At 42.6% G+C, this 23,863-nt stretch overlaps 1 protein-coding gene across 3 annotated transcripts in view; it reads left to right on the top strand.

Moving 5' to 3' along the window:
• The window catches only part of THRAP3 (thyroid hormone receptor associated protein 3), a 135,697-nt gene that overhangs the window by 11,422 nt on the left and 100,412 nt on the right, over window positions 1-23,863 (top strand). For all 3 annotated transcript variants that reach the window (XM_029619220.1, XM_029619221.1, XM_029619216.1), the window contains exons 2-3: window positions 104-158; window positions 17,547-17,647. The gene's annotated coding sequence lies outside the window, so the exon portion shown is untranslated. The remainder of the gene's footprint in view (window positions 1-103; window positions 159-17,546; window positions 17,648-23,863) is intronic.

The raw sequence follows: 23,863 nt of genomic DNA, 5'->3' as shown, positions 1-23,863 counted from the left end.
GACAAACCCTTTAGTACATCTGGCTCTTAGAGAGGTAGATAGCCAAGGTAAATTCAAGCACATGACAAATTATTGAAACATTACTTTTTTTGTTTGTTTTTAGGAAAACCAGCTTTTGAGCAGAAGTATTGTTGAACTGGTCCTCACTGGTATCTGAGGTATTGCTCTATAAGAGAAATTTATTTCAATATTAGCATTTTTCAGTGTTGTCTCTAGTGTGATGTTGAAAAAGAATTCTGTGTTAGTGCAGAACACAGAATTTGCGCAGAAAATGACAGATGAGACCCTGGCATTTTGTGAACGGAGTGCGTGCCATTCGTGCCGAAGATGAAGGCCCGGCGTGCTGTGGGATACGGTCCACTCACAGCGAAGATGAAGGCCCCGATGAGAGTGAATGTGTATAGAGAGGAGGGGGAGGATGTGAGAGAGGAGAGGGGGTGGGGGGGAGAGAGCAGGGGAGGTGAGAGAGCGGGTGTGTGTGTGTGTGAGAGAAACCAGGGAGGGTAAGCAGGGGAGATGAGAGAGCGGGCTCCTCGCCCAGTAAAAATGTTGTTGCTAGCAGTAATTTTTAATTTTAATAGTTGCTTTGTTTTGATTGTAAATATTACTACCCTTTTCATACGGCTTTGGGATAACTGCACAGAGCAGCAGTTACTTCTAGAAGAAACTTGCTGGGCAAACTGGATGGACCATCGTGTCCTTTTCTGTTGTCATTCCTATGTCATGTACAGATACAGTTGTGACTGTCACACCATTGCAACACCAACATATCTGTAAAAGGACTTTTTTTTTTTGTAGTTTTTTTGAATGAGTTCTAGGTACATGCTTTTGTTTGGCCTGTGAGTCCCCGTGTGTAGTTGTCCTGATGGGGGCCAAAAAGGGGTAAAACTGTTAAAGAGGATAATTGATGTTGCAGTGCATTAACCCAGAAGACTAGAAGCATTGGTTATACTGAATCTTAGAGTCCCATTTACTGTAATATGTACTTAAAATTGGAAACAGTGGAACTACTGCTTTAATAAAAAAAAAAAAAAAGAGGTGGTTTCCTATTCTGGTCCCACACCAGCTGTCCTCTGCATGCACACAAACACTTGCTTTCTGAACCATTAATTATTTCAAGGGTTTTGTGCTGAAAGAATAAAGGGCACAACGTGAGGAAAAATCAAATACTTTTGGCATAAGTGAGCACAGTACAGCAAGATGTTAGTTCAAAATCCAGATCTTTTCATAAATGCCAGTGTCTCCAAGAAAAATCAGAAAAAAATTGTGGCAATTTGTCAAAATGGAAACTTTAATGAGTCATTGTGAGAGCTTCCATATACTTGATACCAGACAAGAAATATTATGCCAAGCAATCTTTTGGGCAGAAGCTCCCTGCTTTCTTGTTCTACTTGAATTCAACTTGAGAAAATTTTTCTGATGGCGAAAAGGAAGTCTTTATGCACAAAATGAGGTATTAAATAAGCTTAAAATTCTTCAAGCATAGCCAGCCATTAGTACATGCTCTAGACAATACTGTTTTCAAAGATCGACTATTGTAACGCTCTACTACTCGGTCTCCCCGCTTCTTCGACCAAACCTCTATAGATGCTGCAAAACGCAGCGGCCAGGATCCTTACAAACACACGGCGCAAGGACCATATCACTCCAATCCTAAAAATCTTACACTGGCTTCCCATTCAATATAGAATACTTTTCAAAGCTCTCACTATCATCCACAAATCTGTCTACCAACAATCCACTCTCCAACTCACCTTCCCTCTTGAACTTCATACTTCCGCAAGGCCAATAAGAACTGCCTACAAAAGTTCGCTCAAGGCCCCTCCCAACAAATCATCAGTCCACAACTCTATTCACAAGCGAGCACTTTCGACAGCAGGTCCACTACATTGGAATTCGCTTCTTCAAGACTTACGCCAGGAACAATGCCATCTAACATTCAGAAAAAAACTTAAAACCTGGCTGTTCGCACAAGCCTACCATTGAAGGAACCCCTTTCGACCAACACTGTCTCTCACCCTTCAACCTCTCCCTCTTCCCTCCCCCCTACTCACCTCCCCCCCACTCCTCCCACCGGACATACCATGTTAATAACCGCTGAGGATAAATCTCTGTTTATGTATTACTAATTTATTGTTTTTGTTGATTATATTTATCACTCCTTATTGTTATAGTTTAATTCTGCCCTATCTTCCATCTTCCAAGTTTTACGCTCCCTGTTTTAATGTAACTTTTCATTTCTACCTAGATGTTAATTGGTTTCCCCCTGTTCCATTGTAAACCGGTACGATAAGACCTGGTCTTGAGTATCGGTATAGTAAAAGAAGTTAAATAAATAAATAAATAAATAGACAACTCAGGAGAATTGATGAGGTAAAGGCCAAGACATGGTAATCCATTTCTGCTTTAGATATGAAAGTATTACTCTGCATGCTGGATATGTAATACATCTTTGTATTGAATCTGTTTTTGTGGGGAGTTGGAGGCTTGGAAGGGAGCACATGTGTAGTACAAACTAGTGTAGCAGACCATCCTCACTGTGTATTCTTTTTTTCACGTAGATAAGCAGCTGAATTAGCCATGCTGTATGGGTATGTCCTCCGTGCCACTAGGTGGCGGAGCTCTCAAAGTCTTTAATAGTCTTTTAGCTAGGTACTCCCTCCCTCCCTCCTGTATCCTGACAGGATCATCTCAGGCTCCTCAGTCTGATTTTTTCTGCGCAACACAGTGCGTGGAGCTCTCTACTTCTCCTCACAAAAATATATATCTTTATAAAAAAAAAAAAATGTTCTAAATAATCCTTACTAAGAAGAAAGAAAAGTGTATACCAACAAAGAAAAAGGAAGCTAAACCTTCCTCATCAAGTTGCCCTCACGAGATGCATTTACTTCTCGGGGCCCCCTCCTCCCAGCCGGAGTTCTGCTATTATTTTTGTCATCTCAGTCAACCCCCGGTCTACCCGGGCGGGCACTGAATAGAGACTGGGAAGCGGGCGCGCTTGCCTGACTATTCACTTATGGGCCGGCAACAGGAAACAGCTCCAAAATCCATGCCATGTCGCAGGAGTCGGAGACTGCACTACCTTACCAGATAATTGAGGTCAGCTTGGGCGTGCCAAGAACTTTATCAACCAGCTGCTGCTCTGAGGGCGCATACCAGTGAGCGCATCAAGGCCTGCGCCGCACGGCCCGGCGCATCGAAGCTTATGCCGGTGGGCCCGGCGCTTCAAGGCCTGCATGGGGCGGCCTGGCATATCGACGCCTGCGAGGCGCATCGAAGCGTATGCGGGAGTGCCGGAGGGCCTGGCGCATAGAAGCAGACAGGCGCATCGATGTGTGCGACACATTACTGAACATGGACGCGAGCACACTGCTAAACTCAACCGACGCCAACACATCCTCGCGCGCGGCACTAATTCAACTGACATGAACGCAAGCGTGCCCGGCCAGCAGTACCAACCCGTAATGGCTTTGATGCGAGGTGCAGATGCCCCAGCCCTTCAAGGCATCCACTCGGACACAACACGCACCGCAGCATCACTGCAGACGCCGACCACACTGAACATCAGGGCGGGCGCCAGGTCACACCGCACCATGGGCGCGGACGCCAAGGACGTCGAGCATCGACGTGGGCGCCGAAGATGCCTAGAATCGGTGGGGGCGCCGAATGTGCTTGCCCATACACACGGGCGTCGGGGCATGAAAATGCGCCAAAGCCCCAGGGCGACAAAAAGACTTCGCAACTACTGCAGAAGGATCTCATACAACAGCCGCATGCCTAACCACGCTAAGGTCTACAAGTGGTCATTGCCAAACTACAAACTTGGTGACTGGGGAACGGACACTCACAGAGTGGTACACCTTCACCAAAAACACGAGGGGCGTTGGGCACACTCAAACCCGTTACTTCTTTGAGAACGAGCTACCACCGACATGATCCCTGAATCCCGTCATTTATGACAGACGCCAGAACCATTCTGGTTCACATCGGGAGATCCTGGGTATGCAGCGATTTGACGGCCTACTGAACAAGTGACCCTACCTCAGCACCCAGTTGGCAGCCTTAACATAAGGTCCTGTCATTCTCCCTTGATGATTCCTCCAACATTTCCTTCTTTGACTTCGAACACAATGCAAAATTCTCTTTTCAGTACTGAAGTTCATCTTCTGCCGTACTACGTGAAAATCTTCTACACACGTTTTCTTGCTTAACCAATCTGGCATTACTGTTCTACTTCCAAAAAAAAAAAAAAAAAGGGGAAATCGAACCTAGAACCCTTTCAACTTACAATTCATAAGAGCCTACGTCATCACGATCCAAAGCACAGCTTATTGCCTCACCTAGAGCATTCGCTCTCTCAATCCGGTATCCAACTCGGCTTCACATTTCCATAGTACCAGCTCGCCAATTCCTATCTTGTCTGGGACATATGGCAGCAGCCATTTCCATAGATCCTCGTATGCGCCTCTGGTTTGAGAGTCTCAAATACCGATAGACTCCAATTTCTCTATCTATTGGCCATACCCATTCCTTGCCCAACAGCACAAAGGAGGATCTGCAATCAGGCCTCTTCCCGTTCTCAATATTGACGGGCTCGCCTCTCCGAACCTGTCGACATCGGATATTAATCTCCGCAGATGCATTCCCCGAAGTCGAGACGGCTCATCTGCATAACGTACAGACACAAGGTCTATAGACTTTGTGCGAACCTAGACCACACATAAAACTTCTTTACAAAGATTATCATGATTAACACAGGCAGTCAATGGACACTGTTCTCTATTCACCAAGAAAGAGGCTCAGATTGCCGCAGAGAGGCACTTCAGATACTGGGCTGAGCCCACCACACATCCATCTCACTACCAACCACTTCTTACCCGGGTTTCACAATTCCAGACCGATCAAACTCAGTGGAATTTTTTGCCCCACAAGGGGCAACTGAACCCAGAGGGTACCTCAAGAGGTTTCTCAGTTAAGGTCTTCTTACAATCGATCTTTTTGCAACAGGGATCAGCAAAGTTGAGTCATTTGCTCGATTATCCGAGCCTACTCCCGACGCCATTTCCCACCAATGTATCATGTGACCTACTCCAGGCATACCCTCCGCTGCTGCTCATCTCTTGCACACTCCAGAGATGCATAAAATACCAAGCAGATCAGAACTTGATTGCACCAAAATGCCCTCGGCAGTCATTGTGCAGTTGCCTCCTGCGCCTATTCAATCCACAACTCAATTCCCCCTGGACATCAGCTCACGGCTTTTCCCAAGACAGGGGGCACTGCTACATCCTCTTCACTTTTCCCTACACCTCACAACAGGGAGCTTTGACAGTTCGCTTATCAGTGCTTACGCATTTATTTATTTTTTATTTATTTTTAATTTTTATATACCGGAATTCCTGTATACAATACAAATCAGTCCGGTTTACAGTAAACGAAGAAATTGCCCCAGTCTGGGAGGTCAGACCTGGGTTGATTACATCGAACATTGAACATTGAAAAATAACAATGCAAAATAAAAAATAAAAATAACAATTAACAATTAAACATTAAACATTGAATGTTTTCGTGACCTAAATTTCTCTTACCTTTTATGACATATTGTTGTCAACACGGCACAGGTGAACCACCCTCAATTACCTGGGGAACTGATCCCGAAACGCTTCCTGGGACACATTAATGGGTATCCACCCATTAACTTAACGCCTCAACGGCTTCTTTCCTATCTCCATCTGTTTCAACAGCAATCTTGCTACGTCCTCGCAACGAGTTCCTTTAAGCACTCCCATGGTTTGTCACATTCTTTGGATGGAGAACTTATTTCATGTCATTCCTTACTACCATCTTCAGGGAATGAAGATTGCACCTAACCACCAGTACAGTGGAACGTTAATAAAGTTCGTGAACAACTATTGCTTTAACCTTTAGACACTTGTCACCTTCCCTACTACGCACGACAGGTGCTTTTTCTGGATGATTTAATTTCTCTAAGTGAAGTATGTGAGTTGTAAACATTGATTCACTACCCTCTTTCTTGTCAATTGCACCACGGCAGGGTGGCCTTGCGCAATCACGCAAAAAATAAATTGCTACAAAAGACAATTTTCATTTTCCACATTTACCTGTCCATCACCTTGTCCAAGTTCCATTCAAGACCTCATACTAAAACCAAGGGGAACAGGTTACGCACTCTGGATTACAAAGGTGTGCTATCGTACTACGAAAGCACACGCTGTCACCCACTCAACCCTCTCAACCGGGTCTGTTGTTTCTCCACACGCACAATGTGGTCCAGTTACGAAAACAACTTTATCCACAGGAATAGCCAACTATTCCAGTTCAACTATACTAGACAATCGCACACTCTATCTACGATTCTAAGGGCACATCATGTACACACAATGGCAGCCTCGATTGCCCTCTGTCCCCTAGTGGCACAGAGGTTGTACCCATACAGCATGGCTAATTCATCTGCTATCTGTGGAAAACACCATTTACGGTAAGCAAACTTGCTCTTCTTGGTGTGTACATTGCCTTGAATGCTGGAAGACGTTTTTCTTGTTTCCCGTATTTTCACCGATAACTGCTCTTAAATAATCGTTGGTCCAGTATTTTGTGCAAACACCATTTTTAAAAAATAATTTTTTATGCTCATAAAATTGATAAAGAAGCATACATCCCATTAATTATTCCTGACATGATATGTTTCGAGCCATTGTTTCAGGGGCTTCTTGTTGGTAACAATGCTTTCTGTCTGTTTCACATTGTCATAAATGGAGGTTTGCTTTATAGTTAACTTCTTCCAGCATTCGCGGGCTGTTATGATGGTCCTTACTTTTATAAGAAATTTCTTTGCGATTTTCTCTATACTAACTCATTGTGCAAGATTTATATAAACATTTCATATTGATTTTTGGGGGACATTTTTTCATTATAGATATTGATTTGTATGTCTGCACCACATTGGACTCTTTTTGCATGATGGATTTTTCCTTTGTCATTTTAGTGTACTTGGTAACAAGAAAGACAGTTTTCAAAGCCATGTAGCAGGGTGAATTGACTTTACTGAAAATGGCTCCCCCTCCCACCTTACTGAAACAGCGTGCGGGATTTCATAGCATGCATACTTCTAGCTGGGTTCAAAAAAGGCATCCTTGGAGAATAAAAACTCTGCTAAACTAGCTGAGATGGCCACTACAAATGCTCAACTTGTATGCGCACAGTAAAGCTTGTGCCTGGCAGTTTTTCTTAGTCTCATTTATATAAAAGCAGTGTTAAATGTAAGGAAACGTTCAGTGGAGGTATGCAGATTCTGCAGTCCCTGAATTCCAAGATTCTAGGATATTTATTTATTTTATTTAGAATTTTTTATATACCGACATCCGTTTGCACATCGTATCGGTTTACAAGTAACTTGGAACTATTTAGGCAAAGGCCTTTACATAGAACAAAGACTATATGATAAATAGGAACAGTAACAATCTGAGTGGCGTATAAGAGAGCAAATTAACTAGGCACAGTTTAACTAAGCGCAAGGTTTAAACATTGTAAGAACAGTACAATAGGAAAAAATTATTAGAGTTAGGGGTAAGGAGGATAAAGTGGGAATAAGGAGGAGGCATTGGTAAAAAATTAAAAAGATTGAGAAAGGGGCATTGGTAAATTAAAAAGATTGAGGAAAGGGCATGGTTGGAGGGTTAGGAGGGGTTGGGGTAGAGGTAACAGAAATTGAATAATACTGGAGAAAATTTACACAAGTTTAAAGCATACGGGTTAAGGAGAGAGATTGGTGAAATATTTACAGAAGAGTTTGGAGGCATGGAGTGTAAAATTTACACAAAGGTTTAAAGCATACGGCTTAATACAGTAATTAAAATACTGAGCAATAGGGGAAACATTTACAGAAGAGTTCGGAGGCATGGAGTAAATACACAAATTAAGGAGTGTTAGATAAAATGAGGAAGTTTCTGCATATTATTCGCAGTTATGCCCAAATTAAGGAGAATCAGACAAAGTGAGAGAAAAACAGTATGTTGTTTACAGTTATCAGAAATTAATCACGAAAGGCTGGTAGAATCTGACGGATAGGCCTTTAGGAATAGCCAGGTTTTTAGTTTAGTTTTTTTAAATTTAGCTGTAGAAGTTTCAATGCGTAAGTCTGGAGGCATGGAGTTCCAAAGGGAGGGGCCAGCCAGAGAGAAAGCTCTGTTCATTGTGGAGATGAGTTTAGTGGATTTGATCGAGGGAGTGCGGAGTGTTCCTTGAAGGGAGGGACGAGTTGGTCTTGTGGAGGACTGATCCAGTGAGAGGTATCGTTTATGATACTTTTGTGAATGAGGGATAAGGTTTTGTATAGGATTCGCGATTGTATCAGTAGCCAATGTAGCTCAATAAGCGTTGGGGTAATGTCTCTTATTTTGGAGTTTGTAAGGATACATGCTGAGGCATTCTGAGGGAGTTGTAAGGGTTTGGTATAAGTATAAGGGAGGCCAAGAAGGAGGGCATTACAGTAGTCTATTTTGGAAAAAATAATAGACTGTAATACTGTGCGAAAGTCGGAGAAATATAGCAAAGGTCGGAGTTTTTAATTGTTTGTAACTTGAAGTAGCAGTCACTTAGAATAGATTTGATGAAGGGTTTAAAGGAAAGTTGGTTGTCAATCAGAGCACCCAAGTTACGGGTGTTCTGATTGACAACCAATATTTGTTCAAAACCTTCTCCATAGGGTGGTTATAGCACTGCACATGCTGCATTTCATCATATATTGCCACACTCACAATCGTCCGGAAATTGTTTTAATTTAGGGAAGTACTAGAGTGTAATTCCTAAAGGACTGGAAATCTTCATACAGTCCATTGGACTTGATAATACTTAGTTCTGACTGTTACTTAAAATGGGTGAAAATGTAGCAATGCAGTGCTGGGTATTGAAGCAGAATTTTGATTGCTGCCTCATTCTTTAATGCATTTGTAATACTGGCAGTACAGAAATCATGGTGACAAGCATTGTAATATAAACAGAACAAAAGTAAGACCGTGTACTGTGAAAAGAAGTCTTTATTTTTATTGTTAGATAAAACTCCCAACTCCGGCGGAGTTTCGCCTAATTGGCTGCATCAGGGGCTGTAATGGTAATCTCCGTCCAATTCATCTTTGATTTGTTCTTCTCGTTGTTTCCATGTTTTAATTATTAAATCATAAGATCTAGGGAACACTTGTTCAAGATGGCTTCCCAGGATCTCATAAAGGCTTGATCTTCCTTAAACATTGTTGGTGCTTTGTTTATTCTTAGCCCTCTCGGGATCCTCTTATATCGGCAATACTGTAAAAGAGTGGATGCATGGAGGCTGCTCCTGACAAAACTTTTACTTTGATTTATAGTGTCCTCCCACTTTTTTGAGAAGTCTTCAAATACTTCATTCTCTTTGAAAAAAGGTTCAGAGGGTAGTAAATCATTAAGTTGTGCATCTCCAAAACTCAATACGTCCTTCCACGGTGAGAATGACATCATCCGAGCAAGGGAAGGTCCAAAAAAACAGATTGGGAAGCGGTCCAACGTAGCCAAGGCAAACAGAACAAAAGTAAGACCGTGTACCGTGAAAAGAAGTCTTTATTTTTATTGTTAGATAAAACGCCCGACTCCGGCCAAATTTCGCCTAATCGGCTGCATCAGTGGCTGTAATGGTAATAAAAGCAGAATTTTGATTGCTGCCTCATTCTTTAATGCAGTTGTAATACTGGCAGTACAGAAGTCATGGTGACAAGCATTGTAATATTGCATTGCCAGTCAGAGAAATATTGCGGAGGATAAAATAAATTCTTTGTGCTGAAGAATCTGAAGGGTTATTTATTGCTGACACTGAGCCCTACATTCTGTCAGAATGTGAAACCTTTCCTCCTCTTTGGACCCCTGTTGTGTACAAGAGAATCTCAGGCTAAGCGTTTCTATTTGGATCCATTATTCAAGGGTGATATATAAGTTGCCATATTCTAATAGCAATGGTGTTTCTGCTGTGGGGAGTGGGAGAGGAGCTCTAGTGATGATCAGCTTAGCAGCTATGAGGTGGTTATTGAATGGATGGCTTGCAGTTGCTCACAGAGTAGGCATGACAGGTGCAAGTGACAAACCAGTTCTCATGTAGCTTCTTTCATACAGGGAGTGCCAGCAAAGCTAGAACTGGTACAGTAAAGCTCTGAGTGGAAATGCCTTCTCCAGATATGCACAGACCTCAAAATAATTCTCTTTCAAGAGCAGAGTCTACAGCAGGACTTCCCAAACCTGTCCTGGTGACCCCCACAGTCCAGTTTTCTAAAAATACAGAATGAATGTGCATGAGGTAACAATGGTGGTAATATACTGCAAAATGCAATATATGTTATTAACAATGTTGTGGGATAAGTTATAAACAAGTACCCTTGTTTTTTGCAATTCAGGGGCTGCAGAATCTGCATACCACCACTGAATGTTTCCTTACATTTGACACTGCTTTTATATAAATGAGACTAAGAAAAACTGCCAGGCACAACAGGGTCACCAGGACTGGTTTTGGAAGTCCTGTAGAAAATATTTAGTGTATGTCATGAGCGCTATAATAATGTTAAGTAGCAGTAGTATGAACTGCTGAGTACTAAAATTTATTTATTCCCAAGGTCATTCAGTGAGAATATTAGAGGTGGGATTCAAAGCTTGAATTGTTTTGTGTACTGGGGGTGTGGTTTTGTTCTTGTATTTCACACTTCTGTGTTCTCTGCACTAGAGAAAACTGCTTACATAATATATATAGAATATTTAAAAGCCTGTTAATTTTTAGCTTTCAAAAATATCCTAGATTTCTATTGTTTTATTGTAAGAACTTTAGCAATTTTTCATCCTCACCACTTTGATCCAACATCTGAAATAGTATGATACTTACTAGCACGGTGATATCAAGTGATGTAATGGTAACCCTCCTGATAATTCTTTGGTTGCTGAGACAGTTCCTGTTTAGCATCCTTTTATGGAAGTTGCCAAGCAGGTTGGATTGGTCTAATTCACAAGAAGAAAGTCTTGATCTAAATAGACAATCTATTTTTAAAGATGCATATTCCTTGAATTATATAATTATTAAGCCACATTCACAGCTAAATAGAGTCTCTACATTAGATTTGATACATCTGCTTCTTCCTATAAGCTACCTTCCAAAGCAGGGGTACCCAAACATTTTGCACAAAAGGCCAGATAGCACATTTTAAGTCACTGAGCAGACCAGATAGAGTTGTGCCCATCAGATCATTTGCTAAGCAGATTTTCTAGGGCAGGGATCAGGGCAATGGTATTAGGGATCCTAATTATATTTGAATTTTTAAAATTCCTTTTCTAAAATTTGACATCCCAACTCAGCCTTCACTCTTTCCTTAGCTTCTCCCCTTCCCTGTAGCATGTCCCTCTGCTTTTCTCACCATCATCTCCCTTTCACCTTCCTTCCCTCACTATCATCTTATTTTCCTCTGCAGCATCTGCCCTTCCCCTACATGTCGCCTTCTTCCTATTGTGCCAGCCACGAGATGCTGAATGTTTTGTTTTTTTTGTACGCCTTCAATGATGCACTGGTCTGTGCTGCATTAGTGAGTCTGGGAGATGGTGGACAGGACAGGGACTGGGCAATGTGATGCAGGCCATTTTATTTGGGTACTCTCTAGTGACATGCCAACCTGGCCCTCTGATGATACAATTTGTTTTATTTTTGACACATAGCCTAGCCCCTGCCAATAATGCTGTCTTTTTATGTGTGGTTATCCTCCAGTGACATGTAGGCCAGCCCCTTCCAGTGACACAAAACCCTTCTTTTTTTTTTTTTTTTTTAATTTTACCACCAACCCAGGTCCACCAATGCAATAATCTTTTTTGGTGTATGGATGCTGGCAATGATGTGGTATGAGCCACACAACACTGGCTTTTTTTTTTTCCCAGAGGAAAGTTGGTGGACCAGTAAAACTTGCTTGGGCTGGGAACGGCTTGCAGGCTGTAGTTTGGGGACCTCTACTTGAACAATATGCATTTTATTTAAGCAATGATATCTCTATGTATTTATATAATTTTCAGCATTTGTGTGTTGGTCAGCCCCAAAAACCATATTTGTGTTGCTTTTTCTGGAAATTAGGTGGACCAGTAAAACTTGCTTGGGCTGGGAACGGCTTGCAGGCTGTAGTTTGGGGACCTCTACTTGAACAATATGCATTTTATTTAAGCAATGATATCTCTATGTATTTATATAATTTTCAGCATTTGTGTGTTGGTCAGCCCCAAAAACCATATTTGTGTTGCTTTTTCTGGAAATTTAATGATTGATTTCATATCTTAGTCTACTTTCAGTATCCCACCAAGAATTGTACCTTAATACCTTAATTGAACATAAAATAAAATCAAAATGCGTTTCCCACAGGATGCATAAAGACAGCAATTTTGTATGTTTCCCATGGGTGAGCAGATGTTTACAAGAGTAAACAAGCTTCTAAACTTTGCCCAGCTTCTGTGCAGGTAAAAATACACTCATAGTAACTTTCAAACAGGCACATGGGCGCACATATACATGTGTATATGAGCACACGACCAGATATGTGGCAATTTTATAACTTGCATGCATATATGTGCACGTTATAAAATAGCCTTGACATGCAAATGTGTGCTCCTAATTTTAAACTTGTGCATACACAACAGCATAAGTCGGCTTTGAGACTCACAAGTGAGGGAAATTTATAACAGACACATGTCCAGGCCATGACCAGTTTCACCAGTTCATCCACCAGTTTGCCCAGTTTAGAGCTAGGTCCTCCAAACCCCCTGGTTCTTTAGCCTGCACTCCCCCCCCCCCCAGTTACCCTAGACCCCTCAAATACCGCAGAAATGCCTTTAAATAGTTTTATTAAAACTTATACCTCATCCATATCAGAAGTAATTTTGTGCTGAAATATACCTGGGCACGCGCCCGTGTGTGTAGCGACTTGCATCTATGCCTCGGAATGCCCATGCCCTGCCCACATTCCGCCCCTTTTTTCGCAATTGGTAATGTGCACGCATGTGGGCAGCTTATAAAATCAGGTGGACATGTACCTGTTTTTATTTATTTATTTATTTATTTATTTATTTATTTATTTAGATTTTTATATTCCGCTTTTACTAGATGTGTGCCCATCTCCCGTTTTTGGTGCATGCCCGGCTTTTTATAGTGAGGAATTTATCCTACTCCAAAAGATATGCATGCTGTCTTTTTCTGTAGCTGAGTAGGGGAGGTTAGGGGAGTGATCTGTGCATGTAAATGCTTCCCTCAACCCTCTCCATTCACTTTTGATGGGCCCTTTCACTAGTAGATATTTGTAGTATTTGTCTGTAATTATGTATTTGTAGGCTGCTGTTGTGTACTTGCTGAAGTACGAGGACAGCATGTGCGCATTAATATGGATGACCAGGCATTATGATCATAGACCTGAGATTTATGGTGAGTTGTCATAATATGGAACTTGTGCAGTGTATTGGCCCAGCAGCTGCAATTCTATTCCTGCAAGCAGAGTAGAACTGAACGGACATATCCATTGTAGTACTGCCAACGACCACACAGAGACCCCCTTATTATATTAAGGTTGCAAGATTGGGCAGCTGTCATTTTGGAAAACTCATGAAAGCTGAATGATTCCATGGCAAACGTGATCACATTTGGTCCCACGACTTCTAGCTTCATGCCAGTTCCCAGCTCCTCAAAGCAGATTACATTCAGTTGCTGTAGGTATTTCCCTGTCCCTGGAGGGTTTACAGTCTGTTTGTACCTGAGGCAGTGGAGGGTGAAATGACTTGCCCAAGGTCACAAGGAGTGTCAGCCTTATTTGAACCCCTTGCTCTAACCACTAGGCTGCTATTCCAAATCCTTAATGATCTATATCAGAGTGTGACAGAGCTGCTGGTTTGGAGCCTGTACAGACAGTGGTTTCATATCTGTATAGGCCAGTATTTGTATAGGTTATAGTAGTTATAACTAAATATTTGGCTTCCAGAGACGATGGCATGAACTTTGCTGACAATGTGTACAATAAGTTTGGCATGCAGTATTGTAAAATTAAGGAAAGATTGGCATGCAAATAATCAGACTGTATAAATAGAAAACAAAAATGAAATATGAAAATCAAGTTTTAAATCATTTCCAAAGAGGTTTTAATGATTTTTCTTATGACAAGTAATTGTCAGTTAGATGGGCTTCCTGTTCTGAGAGGTTTCATAGACTGGGACCAATGTGACTCAGATACTCGCCCTTAAATTAATATAAACTTTGAATTAAACTTTGACAGAATCTTTCCCAGACCGGCACAGGAGAGGTATTCATATTACACATAATTGTTAGTTAACTGTGGAAATGTCCACTGAAAGGATACATCTGTATATGAAGTGCTCAGTGATTCCAACAATGTATCGAAATATTAGCAAATCAGAGATGAATTTTCTGTCAGTTCAGAAATGACAAGGCTTAGGAACATGACCAGAAAGGTAGGAAGAGAAATTTAAGATTTCCTAAAGAAGAGTGTGAAAAGGGAACCGATGAGCAATTATTGAACTTTTTTCACTTTTAGTGACTATGAAATTCACTGCAGATATCTGCAGTAAGTTCAGTCCTTGACTCCTGAAGTGTAAGGTTTTTTCTTAAAAATGTGAAGCGGCGACACAACCAGGCTAAAATCCCATTTTGCAATCCTTCATAAAAAAAAAAAAAAAAAAATTCCAACTTGTCTTATGAATCCTTGTTTGTCATATGGTTCCTGGGGCACCTTATTGTTTGAGTCTCCTGCTGTTTTTTTATGTCTGTGATTTTATGTTCTATGGCATCTTGCTTTTCCATAGATAAGCAGGTTGAATTAGCCATGCTCTCTCGGATGTCCTCCTGGGCGGCTCGATGCAGAATCCCCTCAAAGATTACAGAGCTGTGCTTTGTGCGCCTGCACGACTGTTCCCAAGCGATTCCCTTATCACGCTCAGTTTTCGTTTCTCCACAGTAACTCAGTCGCACCCCTCTTTCGTGCCTAAAATTTCTCTTCAGTTTTTTTCTGCGTTCTTTAGTGTACCCCAAAAAGCACTTTTAAGTGCTAAATATGCCTCAGAGAGCACCCATATTTAAATTCTGTCAATGTGTCAAAATGATGTCCGTCACTGACAGACATAATTATTGCTACATTTGCTTAGGATTGGATCATGACCAGACATCCTGCCGGGCCCAAAGGCAGAGGGCAGAAAAGATGAGGAATATATAGATTTTCCTAAAACTATTTTAAAAGCATTTTTTTCTTCTTAACTGCTGAAAAGGAGAAGTAGGGCAGTGATCTAACCACAATCGGGCCGATACATTAAAAATTGCGGAAGAGTGGGCGAGGGCCCGCAGGCCACTCTCCTGTGCGCGCGATTTAGTATCGGCCCGCATGCAAATGAGGGCCCGCGGTAAAAAGAGGCGCTAGGGACACTAGCGCCTCTTTTTTGACAGGAGCGGCGGCTGTCAGCGAGTTTGACAGCCGACGCTCAATTTTGCCAGTGTCGGTTCTCAAACCCGCTGACAGCCACGGGTTCGGAAACTGGACACTGGCAAAATTGAGCGTCCGGTTTTCAACCCGCCAGCCATGGGCCGATTTAAAAATTTTTTTAATTTTTAATTATTTTTAACTTTTGGGACCTCAGACTTAATATCACCATGATATTAAGTCGGAGGGTGCACAGAAAGCAGTTTTTACTGCTTTTCTGTGCACTTTCCCGGTGCCAGCAGAAATTAACGCCTATCTTTGGGTAGGCGCTAATTTCTGAAAGTAAAATGTGCGGCTTGGCTGCACATTTTACTTACTGAATCGCGCGGGAATAACTAATAGGGCCATCAACATGCATTTGTGTGTTGCGGGTGCTATTAGTTTCGGGGGGGGGGGGGGGTGGACGTGCGTTTTCGACGCACTATTACCCCTTACTAAATAAGGGGTAAAGCTAGCGTGTCCAAACACGGGTTAACTGTGCTCCGCCGGAGCGCACTGTACTGTATCGGCCTGAATTAAAGGTAGGTCAAAACTGAACAGAAACATATCAAGCACTTTATATAACACAATGGGGACAAGGACAGTAGAACTCTGTTGAGCACTTGCATTGCAGTGTAGGGCTCTACTTCTGTGAATAATAGAAAGCTTTTTAACTGTGCCTTTGGACAAGTGTTCAGCTCCCCCACGATTATAAAGTCTGGTTTTTTTAAACATTTGAGTTTTGATGAGATTCCATCCCTTGATTAAGATACCAGTTTTCAGATTCATTCTGCTGTTCATGCCAAATTTTACTAGAATTGCTGGGTATGTGGTGCTGGTGCATGTATGCGTTTTAGCAGTATTTCATCTCTGCTTTGGAAGTTCATCCATACTGGGAAACTTTTCATGTCATGACTTTGCTGAAATATAACTGTAAATAACTGACATTGCAATGCTGTTTGGCTAGGAGGTACTGTATAAATGCAGATTATTGGTTTACTGGTGAAAATGGCCCCTCAAAAAAGTCGGACTGAGACAGCCCCCCAGATTGTGCACTAAAGCTTGGACTGTGGCTTGCCTCTTTCCTATGGATGCAGCTGCTGCCACTCCAGCAAGCCTCTGGCCTTCTTTATCTGCACAAACAGGCACGTTGTTCCAGCAGCTCACAGAATCTGATACTGTCTCAGGCCTAACCCACCAGTGGGACAGGATGCAATATCTTTTGCTTCATCAGGCAAGAACCACACAAGCTCTGCAGGCCTATCTTTCCAGTGTGGCTGAATAGTGGACAGGCAGGCTGTATGCCCAAACATTCATTCATTTATTTACATTTGATTTCTCACCTCTGTTTTCAAAGAACCTTGCAGTGATTTACAATATAGCTTTAATCAGCAATGAATAGTACAATGAAACATTTTCAAAACAAGCATAAAACCTCAGTCAATTAAATGTACGCTTCTTTAAAAACTGCTGTACTAAAATGTAGACTAAATCTAACTAACTCTGCCCAGGCAAAAAGAGACACTAAATCTCAAGTCTTGAGTCTTTCCTTCAATTGCCATACTTGATAAACTTAAATGAAAGTCTGTACAAAAAAAAACAAACAAAAAAACAGGCCTTCAATTATTTCCTGAATGATGTGTATGTCACCTCTAGTCTGATATCTAATGGCAGGTGCTCATACCTCACCACACTAAAAGCTGCCTTTCTGAAAAATGTAAGTTTTGCCTCATTAGCAAGTGGAATTTTCAATATCATGCATATCAGTGGCCACAGAAACAAACACAATGCAAACAAATGAACTGCCTATTATATAATGGTGATGATTCCCTCTGCCATCTTACAAAAATATTAATACCTGATGGGCTGAGAATATAAAAAAAAACAAAAACTGAAAAATGTATAACGCTTCAGTGGTTAAATTAAATCCTATCCCCTTTCATTAATTGTCCAAATAGAAGATATTGAAAATTGGAAAATGTACTTCCTTATTTTGTAGCCTACAAATAAATATTCATTGTTATCTTTGTTTCCCAGCATTGCATCCTGACTTTGCAGTGAAATCAGCTTAGACTGTGTCAGTTGGCTACTGAAATTTTGGACATCTGTAGTGAGCAGTGATTTGATACTCACATAAGGTAGGTGCAACCCAGTCTGAAAGAGAAATAATAGATCTATCCCTGAATGTAACAGACAGACCTAATCCTCTTTTCATTTTTATACATGTATATAATATAATAGAACAATTTATGTTTTATGTCTATATTTGGGAAGAGTATTCCAGGAACCAAAAGCCATCTCCATGTCAATCCACTGCTAAGACTGTCAGCTGAGCTAGTGTACTGCCAGAGAGGATGAGGAGGGAGTGCATTCAATTCCATTGTCCCTAAAATATGGGGAAGAACTACTTTAAAAAAACAAAACTGATCTATGCTGCCTCATTGTGTGAAGGTGCCTAGTTGGAAATCAATATAGCAACGTTGGAGCAGGGATGTCACTCCTTTCTTCTTTTTCGGCGGGTACACACACACACTTTGCTGACTTTCTAGTACACGTGAAAGAAATTATGTGCATAATTCATTAGTAAAAATACATGGGTAATAGTTGTTTCACATGTACTAGAAATTTGGCAAGGTATGTGCATACCTGCCAAAACAAGAAATGAATGCACATCCACTTCTCTGGAATCCCAAAGTACCACTTTTAAGTATTACTGTGCACATTAATTAATTAATTAATTAATTAGAATCGCTTTTATCCCGCACACTTCCAAGTTCAGCGTGGGTTACATGATAAACATATACAGTTTTAAAAACAACAAAACATACAGCATGTAAGCCATTGCAATCTGTATAGACTAACATGAGAGAGACGCTACTCCCCAGGTATTGAACATGCTGGGAAAGCCTGAATGAATAGGCAAGTTTTAAGGGATTTCTTCATATCTTTAGGATTAGTGATGGAACATATTTCTAGTGGAATTGAATTCCGCGTGCATGGGCCACTAATAGAAAATGCTCTCTTATGTGTGGTTGCCAGATTACTGTTTTTGACAGTTGGAACATTGTGTAAGAATTTGTTAACCGATCTAAGACTTTTGGAGAGTGTGTAGAAATAAACACTGAGCTCATCCAAGGACTAGGGACATTGTACAAGAAACTGTGAACTATAGTAAGGATTTTGTAAATAATTTGCCATCTTATTAGAAGCCAATGTAAAGATTCAAGTATTGGTGTTATGTGGTTTGTGACTGAGTGCTAGTCAGAAATCTAACTGCAGAATTCTGTATCATTTGTAAAGGTCTGAGTGTGGTTTCTGGAAGTTCAACATAAAGAGAATTGCAGTAATCAGCACCTATTAGAATCCATGGTTGAAGTACTGTGCTGAAATTGTTATGTTTCAAAAGTGGCTTGATATGTCTTAATAATCTGAGCTTTGCGTAGGAAGCCTTTATTACTGATTTGATGTGAGATTTTAGTGAAAGAATAGGGTTAAATGTTATCCCAAGGTTGCGTACAGTATGTAAGATGGAATCAAATTTGAATACTTACTGGAGGGGTGATATTAAGTATATAACTTTAAAAAAGGAGATTATAATAGAATGAGGAAATTAGTTAGATAAAAACTAAAAGGAGCAGTAACAAAGGTTAAAAGTTTGCATGAGGTGTGGACATTGTTTAAAAATACATTTTATCTGGGCTTTCAAAATATTGTTTCCCGTTGATAGCAGGGCTGAATTAGCGATGCTGTCATGGGAACTGCCAATCAGGGCCCGGGAGGCGGAGCTTAAGAAGCAGCGTGTAGATTTTTTCAGTCTCTGCGGCTGCGCGTGTGTTCCCGCGCAGGAAAGTAACAGATCTCCTCAGTCTGTTTTTTCCGCACGCAGGAGCGCACGTGGAGCTGATTTCTCCTCTCACATTTTTCAACCGATGAAATATTGAAGAAGCCGTCTGGCTTCAAGCCATGTCCCTGCGGTAAGATCATGTCTGTCACAGACGGACATGATCGCTGCTACCGCTGTTTGGGACCGGACCACAATCAATCTGGTTGTGATTTTTGTGGACGGATGTCCCTGCGAGCCCGGCGCCATAGGGCCTACAAAATGCTGGAACTGAAGGTAGGAGACAGGCCGTCAACAATACACTCTTCGCCGGGGCAGACGTCGTTGGCGCCACCAAGCGAGCCTCGTCGTGGGACCCACAAGCCTCCAGGACTGGAGGTAGGGAGTACAGGCGTCCAAAAGACCAGGACGAATCCCAGGGATCTGGGACAACTCGAGTCCCGTCTCAAAACGGAGGGCTTCGAGGGAACAAACACCGCCATCTGCGGAAAAACTGCGCCGGCGGTCGTCTGATGAACATAGACGGGCGCACAGGGTTCCATTGGCGCAGAGGGAGCCACGGCCTATATCGAGCCAACACTCTCCCAGTTGGGGCCGTCGGCCCAACTGAAGCATGTGGCACTGATAAAAGAACACCGCTTGGCGGGGCACATGGAGCCAGCGCCAAGCACATCACGCTCGGAGCCGGGACCGGTTACGGGAATGGCGCAGGTGAGGCGAGATTTGATAAAGCAATTGGAGCCATTATCGAATCCATTAGCGCCGAGAGCTGAGAAACACAAAAGACAGACTTCTCCAGTAAGAAGCCATGCGTCTTCGAAGCATTCAGACCGACATAAAAGGTCTAAGCACCATACTAGAAGTTCCTCTTCCTTGCCAAGACGTAGCCGGGTTCACAAACATAAACATCGACATTCCACACGTTATAGACATTCCCAATTGGAGGACAAGTCGTCAGCCTCATCATCCTCCCATCTTACGGGACTATCGGGAAGGTCAGGCCTATCTGAGAGGCAGATAATACATGTATCATCTTCTGCTTCCTCTCGTTCTATCTCCAGGTCAAGTGACATAAGAGAATCATCCAGGCATCAGTCGGGGCGTGATACTAACCGCTCAGAAGGAGACAAAAGTTCAAGGGCTCATACCCCGAAGTCAGACCAACCAGATATTTACCCGGATGAACCGTCACCGTTGGGTGCACCTCGGGAATGCCCTCCAATGCCACCACAGATGAGGAAGGCATTTTGGGAACTCTCACAAGCCCTAGTGGGATTTTTTGATACTCTGCATTCATCCTTCACTTTACCGCCGGAATCTCCATCTAGTCCTAAAGAACCGACAGACTAGCCACAGGTATTACCGGAGGAACCATTACATGTTCCAATACCCCCACAGCCCTCGTCACCAGTTCGCTAACACTCTTCTCAGAGGGATTCGTTTTCATCACACTCTTCGTCTTTTTCCTCCACCGGCTATCCTTCGGATCCGCCGGAGCAACCACCTGAACCGTATTCTCTCCTGGAGGATCTTTCTTATCCAAAATTCGTAGATAAGATGGGAGATACTTTACAGTTGGAGGTGCAGAAACTACCAAAACCCAGAGCTGAAACGTTAGGTCTGCTGAAGATCTTCGATACGCCGGGGGAGCCTACATCGCTTCCTCCTCACAATGTGCTACACAGTGTTCTTCAAAAATCATGGGAAACACCGTTCACATTGTCAGCGGTGTCTAGGAAAACGGATTTAAAATTTAAACTGCAAAAGCCTTCCGCATATTCCACACCACAGTTACCGCATGAATCCATAGTAGTGGAATCAGCTTTACAAAGATCAAGAAAGTCGAAAACACATGCGTCCAATCCTCCTGGCAAAGATAAATGCCTGGATGATTTTGCTAAACGGGTATATCAGAACGCAATGCTAACAGCACGCATTCATCATCACCAGTTCTACATGGTACAGTTCATGTACGAATGCATACAGGCAACCAAAGGGATGTTTACCTCTACAGGAGATAACATTCCTTCTCCTATCTTAGATATGGAAGAATGCTCCCGTCATCTGCTCCGGGCAGTATACGAAGGATTCGAAAACTCCTCTCGAGCAACAGCGATAGTGGCATGCAGGTTAGCTTGGCTGAAGGCCAGTGCCATACGAGAGGAATTGCATGATAAGCTGGCTAATCTCCCATGTTTGGGAGACAACCTGTTCGGCGAGCGATTCCACGATACAGTTACTAAATTAAAGGATCAGGCTCTCGCAGCATCTTGTAAAAGATATTACCAAGCGTCTTGTAGACAACCATTTTCTTGTAGACCGTATCGCACTTATCAGCCATTCAGAACGCAATCTTATCCTACATTTCAAAGACAGCAGACACCTCCCCTCAGCAACAGCAGCAAAGGAGGGGAAAACCACGGCCGCAAAGACAACAACCGCAGCAAGTAGCGGCCCCAGTAAAGACTTCACAGTCTTTTTAAGGACCAGGCCACCACTTCCCCCGACGGAAGCCTCTCCCGGACGAATTACAGCTTGCTTCACCGCCTGGGAGTCCATAACATCAGATCAATGGGTTCTAGAAATAGTAAAGAATGGATATCAACTTCAGTTTATAACCAAGCCCAAAATTCCACATCTAGTACCTCGGGGATCAAAAACACTACACCCCCAGCTCGCCCAAGCGATTGCCCTACTTCTCCATCAAAGGGCTATCAGATACATTCCTCGGGCGAACCGTTACAAGGGCTTCTACTCCCCATATTTCCTAATTCCAAAGAAATCAGAGGGTTATCGACCCATTCTAGACCTCCGGGACTTGAACAAATGGATGGTTAGAGAAAAATTCAAGATGTTTTCCCTAAAATCCATTCTTCCATTGGTACAGCCCAAGGACTGGATGTGCTCCATAGATCTGAAGGATGCGTACACACACATTCCAATCCACCAGTCCTCTTGGCAATACCTGTGTTTTCAGTACCAACAACAGCATTACCAATACAAGGTTCTTCCCTTTGGCCTCTTGGCAGCACCCAGGGTATTCACCAAATGTGGTGGTGGCCCATCTTTGTCAACAAGGTATAACGATCTTTCCGTACCTGGACGATTGGCTAATAGTAGCTTCGGACCCAATCTTATTAAAGGATCATCTCAACAGAACGATCAGTTGCCTTCAGAAACTGGGGTTACTCATCAACTATCCAAAATCAACCCTGCAACCGACACAAGTTCTACAATTCATAGGAGCTCGTCTGGACACTGTTCGCACCAGAGTATTCCTTCCGGAAGACAGGAAGCTGACAATGCATTTGCTGCTTCGATCGTTGCGGGAAATGCAGTGTCCAACGGCTCGAAACATTCTGACTGTCTTGGGTCACATGGCGGCAGCGAATTTTATGGTACCGAACACCAAACTTCACATGAGACTCTTACAATGGGGTCTGAAACGCCAATGGAAACAACATTCTCACCCGCTGCAAAACCGTATAGCATTGATGGCTCAGATGAAAAAGGACATCGACTGGTGGCTCCTTGCATCCACAATGGACAAGGGAGCCTTGTTCAGTCCTCCGCAACACAATGCAGTCCTCACCACAGATGCATCCCGGAAAGGTTGGGGAGCTCATCTCGACCTATGGGAGACGCAAGGCCTATGGTCACTAACAGAACAGACTTTGCAGATCAATCTACTAGAACTCAGAGCGATACGCAATGCCCTACAAACCTTTCAGAAGTACCTTCAAGGTCGACGAGTCATGGTATATATGGACAACCAAGTGGCAATGTTTTACATAAGCAAGGTGGGTCAGGTTCATGGCCCCTCTGCAGAGAAGCCCTACAAATCTTTCACCATGCACACAAACATTCCATCCATCTACAAGCAACTTATCTTCCGGGAATAGCAAACACCAGAGCGGACAGGTTAAGCCGCATTTTTCACCCGCACGAATGGTCGCTCAACCCAGAAGTGGTACAGACTATCTTCACTTGTTGAGGAACTCCGACGATAGATCTCTTTGCCACAGAAACAAACACACAGCTGCTGCAATTTTGCTCGATTCGACAGAGCATCTCACGACTCGCTCAGGACGCATTGCTTATCCCATGGACGTCCAATCTCCTATATGCCTTCCCACCGATTCCACTAATCACCAGGACAATTCAAAAATGCATACTGGACAACAGCCAACTGATCCTCATTGCTCCAGCCTGGCCCAGACAACCGTGGTACAATTATCTCTTACGTCTGTCGATCGCACCCCCAATTCGATTACTAGACCATCCAGATCTTCTACTTCAGGAAGGAGGAGTGCTCATTCATCCACTCCATTCCTCCCTCCATCTGACTGCATGGAGATTGAGCGGGCACTACTAACGGCACAAGGCGTTTCTGCAGTTGCACAAGCAATACTTCTAGAATCCAGAAAGCTGTCTACCAGACGAAGTTATAAATTTAAATGGACACGCTATTCCAACTGGTGTACAGAGAAAGGTATTCCACCCATAGACTGTT

This window comes from Rhinatrema bivittatum, chromosome 11 (assembly GCF_901001135.1).
Source record: "Rhinatrema bivittatum chromosome 11, aRhiBiv1.1, whole genome shotgun sequence".
NCBI lineage: Eukaryota > Metazoa > Chordata > Amphibia > Gymnophiona > Rhinatrematidae > Rhinatrema > Rhinatrema bivittatum.
Note: the sequence above shows the minus strand (reverse complement) of the source record. Positions and strands in the feature narration are given on the sequence as shown.